Source organism: Barbus barbus (assembly GCF_936440315.1).
Source record: "Barbus barbus genome assembly, chromosome: 7".
NCBI lineage: Eukaryota > Metazoa > Chordata > Actinopteri > Cypriniformes > Cyprinidae > Barbus > Barbus barbus.
Window position 1 is genome coordinate 11,756,561 of NC_136735.1, and position 13,290 is coordinate 11,769,850.

The 13,290-nt window shown below is 37.0% G+C and overlaps 1 protein-coding gene across 1 annotated transcript in view; it reads left to right on the top strand.

Annotated features, from left to right (window-relative positions):
* The window catches only part of LOC306872021 (catenin alpha-2), a 471,996-nt gene that overhangs the window by 272,927 nt on the left and 185,779 nt on the right, over positions 1–13,290 (top strand). The gene's annotated exons all lie outside the window — the stretch shown is intronic.

Below are 13,290 nucleotides of genomic sequence, written 5' to 3' on the forward strand. Positions count from 1 at the left end.
AGCACTTGCATATATATGTGTATATATATATATATAATTATTGTTATTGTTCTTCTATCAGCTTATTACTTTTAGTTTCCTCTATACAGTCCAATAAGATGTGTTGTCAGAGAGAGGGTTGTTGGAATGTTTAGTATTCGTCCATATTTATTGTTGGTTTATAGTTGCAGGGTTTAGCAATTAGTGTCACGCCTCTATCTGCACTTCTCTCCTTGGCTTCATGCTTGCATTCACCACAATTAAGAACAAACTGCTCATGTGGATAGATGTGGCCTTCCATTTTTAATTAGCAAAGCTAGTGTACATAGCCTGAGCTGTTTGGCCTGCATGTTGATGAGTTTGTTTGCTGTCTTACAACAAGGCCAAAAAGAGGATCTTATGGATTTTAAAGGCAACAAATTATTATGATTGGAAAAAAATCTGTATGATTTTTGTGCTTCAATGGCACATTTTGATTAATATCAGTGTTCATATAGTTCAAATATGGTGTTGTGGAATAAATAAATAAAAATCAGTCCGTTGACTGGCATTTCAGACAGGATGAAATTGAACTTGCAAATAATATGCTGGTTTGGCTGAACAATTTAAACACATCAATAATAAATATAGTTTGGAATATGATGTTATGTAGCCAGTCTTTTGAAACCCCGGTTACATTATTGATAGGCTACAGTACTCTAAATCAACTGTTTAATCCTGTTTTTTTTTCAGTCAAAAGCAGGCTGATTTTCAAGGATCCTTCAGAAAATCAACTTTGAAGAGCAACACACCAGAGCCACTGCACTGCTTGACAACATTGTTCAAAACAACACCTATTAAGCAGTGTTCCTTCTAAGCTGTGCATGTGCACATATTAGAAAGATTTCTGAAGGATCATGTGACACTGAAAATTCAGCTTTGCTTCACAGGAATAAATTATATTTGAAAGTATATTATTTATTGAATTTATTTTAAATTGCAGTAATATTTCACAATATTATTTTGTGAAATAATATTCAGTATTTTTTATCAAATAGGTAAAGCCTTGATGAGCCTAAGAAACTTCTTTAAAAAATGGACTGATCCCAAATTTTTGAACAGCAGTGTCTTGTACTGTAAAAATGTTTTCTCAGATAACCTAAAATGTACATCGTTTAATTACATCCAGGGTCAAATCAAATATAAATAGCACATTAAAGTTAAAAGTTACACACTTTTTTGTGTGCGTGCTGTACAGGTTTGGTATAAAGAGTGTTTTTGCTCAGGTGGCCGAAATGTCCGCCCAATATAGAAAAGTTTTGCTCAACAACAAAAAAAAAATAGAGGGAACATTGCTATTAAGTAATGGTGTGGGTTGTGCAATAGTCTTGCACAATGCTATTATAAAGAAAGAAAGAAAACATGCTTATTTCATTAATAAATAAAACAATATTTATTCATTTATTATTTATTTATTTAATTTCCCATGTTTACCACCCGGGGGCACTCCGCTTACCAAAGTTTGAGATCCACTGCTATGGAGAAATCTCCCTAAAGCACTCTTTAAAGTTGTAGGATTGTCACAAGAATAAGAAGTGTTGCTCTCTGCCAAATACCGTTATGTCTGCAACCAATGGCTTTCCGGTGCCATGAAGTATTTTATGACAAACGACTGGCTGAGCCTCCTTGTGCACAAGTACATTTTTAAATCCCCCCTCTCTCCTGCGTATAACCCATCCTTAAATGAATTTAGAGCTCTGATGTAAAGCTAATAGTGAGAGAAGAGTTCTCGCAGTGTTGTCTCTCTTGTGTGGACCTGGTAGAAGACAGTACGTTTATAGTAGGCGGAAAAGTCAAAGTTTGCTGGTTCTCCCTAAATCATTATTTCTCTTTCTTAGACTGAGTTTAGATTCTTTGCACTTCCTTCAGGCAAATGAATAATCAGATTCATCTCTTGACTTGTTTCAAATTCTCTTTTGCAAATGGTGTATTGTTTTCCGCCTCCAATGTTCTCACTGTAAATTATAAGAACTTTTCACTCTTACATTTGATTTTGGTTGTATTCTCTAATATTAACTTTTCACCAAAACGTTTCAATTAAAATGTCACGATTCACTAATTTAAAGTCAAACTTGCATATTCCTACATAATCATATTTAGACCACATACAGTGAATTGCACTTTTATGGTGTATTCAATGTACTTTTTGGAGGTTTGAGTAGAACAATGTGTGCATTCTTCTTTTTCATTCCCCCAAAAATATAACATCATTCAAGTTTAGAATGTGGGTTAGTAAATAATGGTAGAGGTTGAGATATTCCTTATTTTAAGATGTTTCAACCTTTGTTGAATGCTTCTTGTATTGTTAGCACAAGCACTTGTTAAGGTTTACAATAGCTGTACTTCATTTTTCGTCTTCACCAGTCTGGAGATTCCAGCACTGGTTCTGTGCTGATTGTTCGTTGACTTGAGGAGCAATTGAACACATGAGAACTGATTCACTCCCCTTCCTTTAATCCCTCAGGTGATACACGCTCCAGAGCACCATTTATTTGACTGATTTGATCTAATCCGATTGGATTCGATTTGATTTTCTTCCTTAGCCCTTCCCGGCAATTGGACTTGATCTCTTATTACGGGGCGGTAATGGGATGGAGGGGAGGGTATCAGCTCTCATTTTTGAATCGCTGAAGAACAAGCTCAGACGAAATGACATTACGGTGTGCTTCGCTAAGCTAATGCACGCTAATGTCTGATCAGACATCACTGTATGCCTGTCAGCAAGGCCTCGTCGGTCCATGGGATGCTTTGCTAAGCTCTTGGAACACCGCTTGAAAACATATATATGCATATGTCACAAAGGGTCAAGAAGGAATTAGATTAGTTCTGCCTGCAGTGCCGCCCACTCCCATCATGCATAAGCGTGTTGTGATACATACAGTTCATAACAATAAATAGTATGACTAGGCCTGCTAAATACCCTGGAGATCCCCATGCCATTACGATTACACCTCTCTCTTTCTCTCTGTCAATGACTGTTGTTTTTGAAGTGCTTCTGATAACACCCACACCAAATCTGTACGGCGCAGCAGAAACACTGGAGAGAATATGCAAGTCACTTATCTAATTGATGGAATTGGACTAATATGCTTTTACTTGAAGTTCCAGAACCCTGAGGACTCTCTTGCAAACTACGTATACCAATTTTTTATTTTTTATTTGGTTTTCGCTCCATCTATATATAGCTAATGTACCTTGATTCTGTGCTGAGAGCTACGTAATGAGGTTCATTCTTGTATTCTAGAGGAAGTAGAAGCTCAATCTTTTCTCTTTTTCAAGAAGAGTCCAGTCACCAGAAACAACAATAGAAATGATAGCAGCCATTTGAACAGAAGTAGCATCGTTTATCGGCAGTTTGCTGCACTTCATCCTTGGCTGTTTCATGACTCAGTCTCTCCTGTTTTTTTCTTCTCTAACACTCATCTATAGTCTGATCTTCAGGTTTGCTGGTGGTGTTGGTCTGGTGACAGACTGAACTTTACCGTCCTGTTTGCTACACAGTAAAACTTTACTCGCAGTTGGGTTAGGATTATTCAGGCAGGATGACTGTATTATCTGGATGTGATGTGATTTGGAATTTAAAGGTTTAAAAGAGCTCGAACAAATATTACAGTCATCACACAAACTTTTGCAGGCATTTGCAGTATGTAGCTAAAACATTCCCTTCATGTTCACATGACGTCAAGCAGATGTTTTGCAACATTTATTACTGAATGCATTTGAATCTGCTCTTTTGATGGTGCTTGTATATTCTGTTTAAAATAGCATATATGCATTATGCTGGTGTCTATTTGATGTATGTGAAAGATTCGATCGGTATTACATTTCTAATTGAATATCGTGCAGATGTTTTTACAGTGTCAACGATTAAGGCCTGTTTCACATATGCTGCAGTGTGCAAGTTTAGGGCCCTATGAAATCCGTTTTATTTGTTCCCAAATTCAGTTTTTTCCATTTTAATTTTTCTGTATTCCATTTTATCCTTTTTTTTTTAATGGTCAAATTAAATTGTATTAATCAAAAAGCATGTCTAATTAATTAAAATCATGAAACTTATACAATTTAACAGTAATTTATTAAAAGTGTAACAAAAATGACATGTTTAGGGCTGTATGAAATGTTTTATTTTTTTCTCACCTTATGTTTTATTGTTACCAAATTCTGTGTTTTGGCATGTCTAATTATTTGAATGCATACAAACAATGTTTATTTATTCTTACAGTAGCCTTATGAAATGTTATGTCATTCTGTGTTGTGTATAATTTTACTATCAGATGAAGGCATAAAACATTGATTTAATTAATATTTTAATTAATGAAAATTAAATATTAAATTTTTTGGCAAATAAAGGGGATTTACAATTAAATTTAAAATATTTTGTGATTATTTCTCAGGGCTCGACAATAAGGACTGCCCGATGGCCCGGGGGCAGTGTGAAAGACGTCCGGGACAGTAGATGGATTTGTCACTTGCCCGATCGGGCCACTGCAGCGTCGTCGCAAAATTGTATCATTTGCATGTGCTCATTTAAGCCTTGTTAATTTAAAAATTCAAGCGATTAAAAAGCATTTCTGCGTGAAAGACAACTGCATTCAGTAGTACTCTTGTTCTGTTCTGTGTGAACAGCAGCCGCGAGCCGCCTGAACGGGAAAATACATACAAAAGTATATCAAAATACCCATCTTGGCAAGTAACTTTGTAGCTTTAACAATGATTAGTCTAATTTATACACTGGAGTACAGATGCAAATGCAATGCCCGATATTGACTGAGTTGTTTGAGACGGTCATATTGCTTTTAGATGTTTCTTTTTCAAAAATACCTATCCTATAATAATGCAACAGTGATGTTTTTACTTCGTATGGCTTTCAAAACATGCAGGCAATTTTAGGAATCACTTGATAATGTAGATGAAAATATAGCACAAATCTGCCATAAACATTAATGACATAAGTATTATAATGAGAACTTTATAGAATGTGAAATCTATAGTAATTTCTTTTTTTTGGTAACCAGCTCATGGAGATTAGTGTTTGTTTAGGCTAATTGTTTGTAGTGAATCTTTTTGAATTTACTAACATTTTTAGCATATTAAAATGTGATATGCTTTGCATTCTATTCAGAGCGTTGGAAACCTTGATAAGTGCAGAAATTCATAGATGTCTCCTTCCCCCAGCTTTCAGGCATATAAAGAGAAAGGGAAAGGAACTTGTTTTATCTGCAATGCAGCAGCAAAGCAAGCTTCTTAAAATCATGGAAATATTCATGAATCACAACAGCATCACAAACACTCCGTCAAACTCCCCTCGGTTCATTCTGCTGTGCAGGGTAATGAGCAAAGCTGAATGGGTGACCAGTTTCCACACACAAACTCACCCTACATATCATAAATAAAGATGAAATCATTGTAAAGCACTATGAGAGCTGAAAAGAATTGAGAGGAAAGAGTTACCCCCCTCGCTTCTCTCCTCAAGGCTGCCTTGAAAGGCCGTTTTTCTCATTGTCTGTCTCTGATCCGCTTCGTCTGGCTGCTCAAAGGCCAGCAACTTAGGCCTCCATTGATTTCTGCCAGATATATAAAAAGCGGTTAGAAGGTTAGAAACCAACTTAGAATTAAACAATCTAAAACTGTATTGACCCATTGCAAACCTTGGGATCCCTTTCAGCCCGAGGCAACAAGTGTCATGCCACTTCCCCAAAGTCAAATCTGGCCTTCTCCAATGCATTTTAAAGGGATCTCTCTGAATTAAACACCACCCCCTCTGCTTAAATGTCTAAAGAATACTCATTCGTGTCCCAGAACAATTAACCTAAAGATGTTGTGCTTCAGTTCAGCTGTAAGTACATTACAGAAACATAAGAATCAGCTGTGCATGCAGAGTGGAGGGCCGGGAGTTTTATTAATCGAGCATTAAGGTTCATGTAGGTTGATAATGATGATGTATGTGAGGCGTTGTGGCCCGTGAGGTTTGGGCGATGCATTAACGCATGTGCCATTGTCGAAAGAAAAGAAAGCCACTGCTGCTTTTTACGGCTGCTGTTTGTGTGACCGAAAAGTGTTTGTTGTTTATTCAGTATAATCTCAATAAAAATTGGAGATCAACAATTTGAACTACTTTATTTATGCATAAGACAGATTATTTTGATCAATAGCAGTGAGACGGATAGGGGTCCTGAGACATTTTAAAATTATGGTTTAAAAAATTATGTTTAATGTCTGTGTTTAATTAAGGGTAATTTTTCAAGTGTAAGGTGTCATTTATTTCAGAAAACAGATGGCTTTCAAAAAAGTACAGTTTTTGACCATTAATGTTGTGTGGTGAGTTTGTAAACAGAATTTAAATAGACAGTAAAAAAAAACAGTAATACATTTTCTGTTTTTTATTTATTAAAAAAGAGAAAAATCATGATCGAAATAATCCAACACTTCTTACTTCAATTCAACTATATTACATATATACAAGTATTTTTGGGACACTGGGTTGCACAGTTTTCATTCAGGAGGCTTTTTTGTTCATACACGCACACATTTACACATGCATGCATATGCATACACCCATTCATTTACACGCACGGACTCATTATAGCGATGCACACACTACATGTGAAAAAGTCTCCCTCAGACTGCTCCCCAAGTCTCATCAAAAATCATCCCAATCGACTCTTGTGCTGTTTACTCCTCCTTCACCATGTTTTTGATCGTTTCATTTATTATTTTATGATTATGCAATCGTGCAATCGTAAAAAATTACCGTAATAAGCCATGTATTGCCGAAAAGCGCATGTTGTCTGCTGTCAGGAGCAATTTGAATTATTGTGATGGTGCAAACGGTTGAAGAGTTATGGTAACATGAATACAGCTTGGTTTAATAAGAGTGTCGGCGCCGACGCAGCTGGTTTTAAAGGGTTAAAATGCTACATTCATACCAGGACTGAAATGTAACAATAGTCATAGACATCTGTCTGAATGTTAATTGCTAAAGCACAGAACTAATTTAGTTTTTTGGCTCAGTTTAAAAATAAAACGCACAAATGTAAGATAAAGTGTAAAACAAGAAATAATACCACATTATAAGATATAGTCTCAGATTCACATTCTATGTTGCAATCACTAGAAATAAAATAAGTCACAATTGTTTTTTACCAAACCAAAACAGTGTAAATGATCTTGCATGTAGAGTTCTGTCAGCATCCAAAGTAAAGGGGAAATAAAACTAATCAGTAGGCTGTTTGATAATTAGTTGCCTAATCAGCCATTGTGGCTCATTCTAATTTACGAACTTTACAAAGTGTGCTTTTCTTTTAGTATAATATGTTGGATATGAAATGAGCTTCCTACATCAGCGATCAGCTTTCTTCTCATTCTTCCCCTATTTTATTTTTATTTTATTTATTTATTGTTTTATGATAGCAAATTTTATGTTTCGTAAGAACTACAAATAACAATGTCTTTTTCTTTTCACATGCTGCTTTGTCTGAATGATCATAACATAAGGTAAGTGTGATTGTCTTTCTATCACCCCTGAGCTTTATAATGACTGTCACTGAAGCGCTATTATAGCATGATGTATAGGACTTGAGGTGAATGTCTTTGAAATCTACCCTTGCATGTGTTTGACAGTCTTGTGAAAACAGGAATACAGATGGTTACGTAGCAACAGCACTCAAAACATCAGTGAGATTTTTTTTCCCCTTATGTCCCTCTTTAAACCCCTCTGGTGTGTTTGGATTCATCTTTAATAGTATAACGTTTAGTGCTGGTATCCACTCATTGAAAATAAAGGAACAAACACTCAATATAACACAAAACCTCCTCTCTTCTTCCTCAATTCCATTTGATCAAATACCTTTCAGCTTTGCTCTGTTGGACAGAACTTTGCATTTACTTCTCTGTCGCTCGTATTTAGGCCTGTGCCGCCCAACGGCAGATTGAAAGCGGCGTTTCTCATGCTGCCAAATTGTAGTCTCCTCCTGTGATTTTAATTCCCTCCTCTTTCTTGCTTTTTTCTCTTTCTCTCTCTGCTCTTTCTGCGCAAAGCAGGTTTGATGTGGGCTAGATGCTCGCAATTGATCTAAAGAGCTTTTATAGAATAGGAAACTTTTTTGTCTCGTTTGATTTGGCCATGTGCAGCAGAGGGAAGCGCAGATAAACACCTCTGTCTCTTCTGATTCTCCCAGACGCCGCGTGAGGCCCACAGACCACCATGCATGGCCTCGAATGCATGCATTGTAGTTCTTTAAACACGAGTGTGTTTGTGTGTGTGTGTGTGTGCGCATCTTTTGTGTATTTCCTTGGTCTCTGCAGTTATTTGCTAGCTCATTAGGCTTTCCAGCTAGCTTGAGCAGAGCACCCTCAAAGACCAGCCTCAGCACTGGCACTAATGATACACATCAGCAGATGTGTGTTTGTGTGGGTTTGTCAGTGTGAGGGTGTGCAACGATGCTGTTCAATATTAGAGTCACAACCACATGTCTTAATGACACATTTACAGTCCGTAATATCATATTTCCTAGTAAAACACTGGCTGAATCTGAATATGCTTACTTTCCTTATATATAATAGGTGAGAAGAATAGTATTTCCGAATTGATAAAACAGCATGTAAAACGTACCTGGATAAGCTGCTAGATTTTGAAATGTACATCAAATAGAATCTTTGCTATCTCATGAAGCCATGGCAGAAGAGTTGTGATTGGCAAGGACGCAATGGAACATGACAAATTTGTCTGGATTGCATTCATACTGCACACATTAGCTGCATTTCCATTTAGGGCTGGGTGATATATCGAACGCAATTGCCATGCACATCTTGTCAGTAAAGCCGGGTCCATGATTAGCGGTAAATCTCCATCACCCGCTTTCAAATGGAGCGGCATGTAATACACAGAGCCGTAGATCACTGACAAGCTACGCAATATCGCGTTCTTGATCGAAGGCGATTCATCTGCGATAGTGAACGCGATATTGCGTAGCTTGTCAGTGATCTGGTGATGGAGATTTACTCCTAATTACGGAACCGGCTTTACTGATGAGATGTGCATGATCATCACGTTCGATATATCGCCCAACCCTATTTCCATTACCCTTCAAATTGAATAAATTGAAATTGAAAATTGAAAATAAACCCACTGGAAACACGTCAATTTTGCAAAAAACTCACATGAGATGGTTTTCCAGGTAATTTGAAAAAAAGAATATATTGCAAAACTGCGATGGAAACATTTTTTTTTCCCGCATTTACAGGTCACCTGGCATATGTAAAAGTTACATGATTATTCATTAATGTACTATAACCTCCAAGAAACACCTGGCTGCTCTCAAGTGTAAGGGGCTGTTCTTGTCATTAATGCTTGGATAACCCCTTATTTATCCAATAAGTCAATGCTTGTGTTTATACCAGCCGCGTCACGACATGTTTCCGCACTGCTTCATTAAAAACACATACATATGTCTCCTTTGATTAAAAAAATGCCTAGTGGGGTGGCTACAATATACGTAAATCTACAAACAACTATCACCATGACGTATCGCGAAAGGAAAAAAATAAATGTAGTTGCATAACATTAGTTAATGGAAACTCCGACATTTTGCAATAGGTTTTTCTGTCGACATTTATAAAATATTTCAAAACTGTAATGGAATCCCGACTATTGATACTATATGGAACAGGGGTAGCGAAATCTGGTCCTGGAGAGCCGCAGCCCTGCAGAGTTCAGCTCCAACCCTAATTAAAACTCACCTGCCTTTAGCTTTCTAGTAACTCTTCAGACTTTGATTAGCTTGATCAGGTGTGTTCGATTAGGGTTGAAGCAAAACTCTGCAAGGCTGCGGCTCTCCAGGACCGACGTTCGCCACCCCCTGATATAGAACATTTTTTTACGACCATGAAGTACATACTTAGCTGAAATAAGAACTTACTCATATACAGCAACTGACCCTTTGCAGGGAGTTTGATTGGCAGGTGATCTGAACAATCAGAATCTGCCATTTTTATCAGACAAACAAACCAGACAAGAAAGTAGCTTAATGTCGGTGGATGTGAACTTGAAAAATGGTGTGTATTGTCATATTTTTGAGATTAAAACAAGATCCTTTCTGATGTTCATTCAAGTTTATTTCATGTTAAAACGAGTAAAGAGGAAGAGATGATCGGTTCACATGCCACTTGAACTGAGGCGCTACAGCAATCTGTCATGACATATTAAAGAGCTACAAAACAGTTTATTGTTTGAATTTCTTAAAAAATGACAATTTTAAAGCTGAGACTTTGTTTCATATCTAAAGTAACCTGCTTTGTCTTGTCTGTCGACGCATTTTGAGTTTCCTCTTTGCTCCACAATGTATTTTTCACTGTGTGAGAACATGGTGTGTGGTGTGAAAGCGACATGGCTTGTCGGACATAGCAATATTTGTAGCCCCACCCACGGCCTTTGTGATGTCATCAGGAGGGAAAAGTTGTTTAAAAAAAGAATTTAGTTGTCTATTGCATTTTGATGAACGATTATTATTTATGACTGGTCAAATGAAGTAAATTTATTATTTCAAAGACAGCTGTAGGGCAAACACATAGACAGAAGTACGGCCAGACTGTACTTTCTGGCTCGGCGTGGAGGTCAGAGAGAAGATTGCATCGGCAGGACTCACGGTGCGGCGCATCAGCTTTCAGCTCCATTCCATCAGGCTGACATGCCGAGATCAATTTCTGAGAGGGGCAGAACCATGTTCAGCCTGCTGTGCCCACTGAAGCCGGTTCTGACCCGGATTACTGAGTGCAGGCTCTGGGTGCCAACCAGCAAACTACCAGCAGCTGTAGCTGTTCTCTTCTAAGATCTCACGTCACGTAAATCCACACGACCTCTTGACAGGGCTAAAGCCTTGCGGTGAAATTTATTGCCTTTTTTGTGCTTTCAGTTTTTATTGCTAGTTTGTTCTGTAGTTATAAAATCTATTGTGGAAATATTTACTATGCACAGTAACTGCTCAAATAACAGGCAGTGGCTGAATCTGAACACCAGTTGTGCTTAAAAAAAATATAAATAAATATTACATAAATGCATTTATTTGTTTATAAATTTTTATTTGATTTATTGATTGGTTTCTTTATTTCTTTATTTATTTTTAGTTGTCCAGGTCAGATCGGTTACAAAGGCTATTCTTAGTTGATGTGTTGACTGGTTTTAGCAAGCTGATCAGGCTGGTTTAAGGATTTTTGTTATTATTCCTATACTTTTTTCTCCTGTAGGAACTGTTATTTTGGGCAAAAACTTTGGTTCCCATGGTCTAGTTGTGTAAGGGTTAGTTTATTTTTTAGTGACTGTTGTTGGGGAGAGTCTTCATGTTGGCTCACTCATCACTCTTATTCTACACTGCCAATGAAATTCCCCTCCTCTCAATATGTCCACCAAGAGACACACAGGCCACAGTCAGGGGAAAACTTGCTTAAAAGTATTTTTCTTTTCTTATGACCATAACCCTCTTTTACTAATTTTTCTCTCTCTCAGTCAATTCTTTACTTCCTGTATCACATCCCCATTTCCTCCATCATTTACTTTTCCTGTCAAGCCTGAGAACACATTGCTGCGATGCAGAAACCCATCTGATACACTCTAGTGCATAGCTACACAGAAAATAACTTAATGGGAGTTGTTTTAATGAAATCCTTTCCCTTTGACTGTTGTTCTGCTGCTTCTGTGTATCCTAGTTATTAACTCATAAAGTTAATGTTTAATAATGTGCACGCGCACACACACACACACACACACTGTCATTTCTGTGTCCTTCCTGTTATGCCTCTGGGGGTGTGTGGGTGAAGTAAGCCCCCAGTGATGCACATTAAAGATGAAATATGCCATACGCAATTAATTATTAACCACGCAAACATGTTTTATCTTTTTAGCTCTTATTTTTCTCTTTTTCATCTCTTGTTGAGATAAGATTCAGCTTGAATTTTGCCACTGAATATGGAGAGAGCCTTATCCTCCTGTGCAACATCTCTCTCACTCTTTTTCTCTCTTCTCTTGTTCTATTCTAGAACAGCATACTAACTGATACAGAATCTCATAAGTGACCGATTTGGAACACTACATAGGTAGCAAAATGTGCATCATAAAATCTCTCTGTATGTGACGTACAACAGAAATTTAGCTCAACTTGTTTATACTCTCACTCTACCTATGAATCTCTGCAGACTGCATGTGTATTTCACAGGTTCTTTCATTTGACGTTTGCCTTTCCATTTTTCTCAGAATAGAATATAGAGAATACTGTAGAACTTGTAAGAAGCAGCAGCAAAGAAGAATTGCTAAATTTAGCATTTGTTTGCTTGGTGTTAGTCTTATGGACTATGGACAAGACATTAAACAATTAACAGGCAATCATGTTTACAGTTAACATTTTAGTGTCTACATTAGTCAGGTAGTTGACACAAATATTGCGTAAAATAATCACATTTTATCTAGAGCAAGCAATTTTCACCACAGTTTTTTGAATACATGGGTTATGCTCACCAAAGCTCCATTTATTTGACCAAAATACAGTAATAGCAACAGTAATGTTGTGAACTTTTATTACAATTTAAAATAACCGTTGTCTATTTGAATATATTTTCAAATTAAATGTATTCCTGTGAATTGCAAAGCTAAATTTTCAGCATCCATTTCTTCAGTCTTCAATGTCACATGATCCTATACAGAAATAATTTTAATATGCTGTTTTGGTGCTCAAGATCAATTTAATGCATCTTTCAACAAACAAATAATCAATCAATCAGCTTTTTTTATCAAATCTTTCCTTCGCTTATGTAGTCACAGTCTTTTTTTTGCAGGAATGAGACCTTAAGCTTGTGAATGTGTCCTTAACTGTGTGTGTGTGTGTGTGTGTGTGTGTGTGTGTGTGTGTGTGTGTGTGTGTGTGTGTGTGTGTGTGTGTGTGTGTGTGTGTGTATGTGTGTGTTATATGCGTGAGGTCTCTAATTCTAATGTAGTTGTGGAGGGTAAAATCTCAGTGCTTGACTATGCATGAGGATGCTAGTGCTCACTAAGGTCAGAGCACAATATACGCTGAATACTTACCAGATCTTGTTCTTAATAAAATCCACCTGTTCATTCTTTTACGAACAAGTGGAAAACATACAATCTTACCTCACCCAAAGCCTCAGCAGAAAGTTAAACTGTGAGTCTTCAATTAGCCTTAACCTCAGTGTTTTAAACGCTCCTAATGAGTCTGTGTTACCGGCTTAACTGATAAAGAAAGATCAATGCGATGAAGGGTGTTA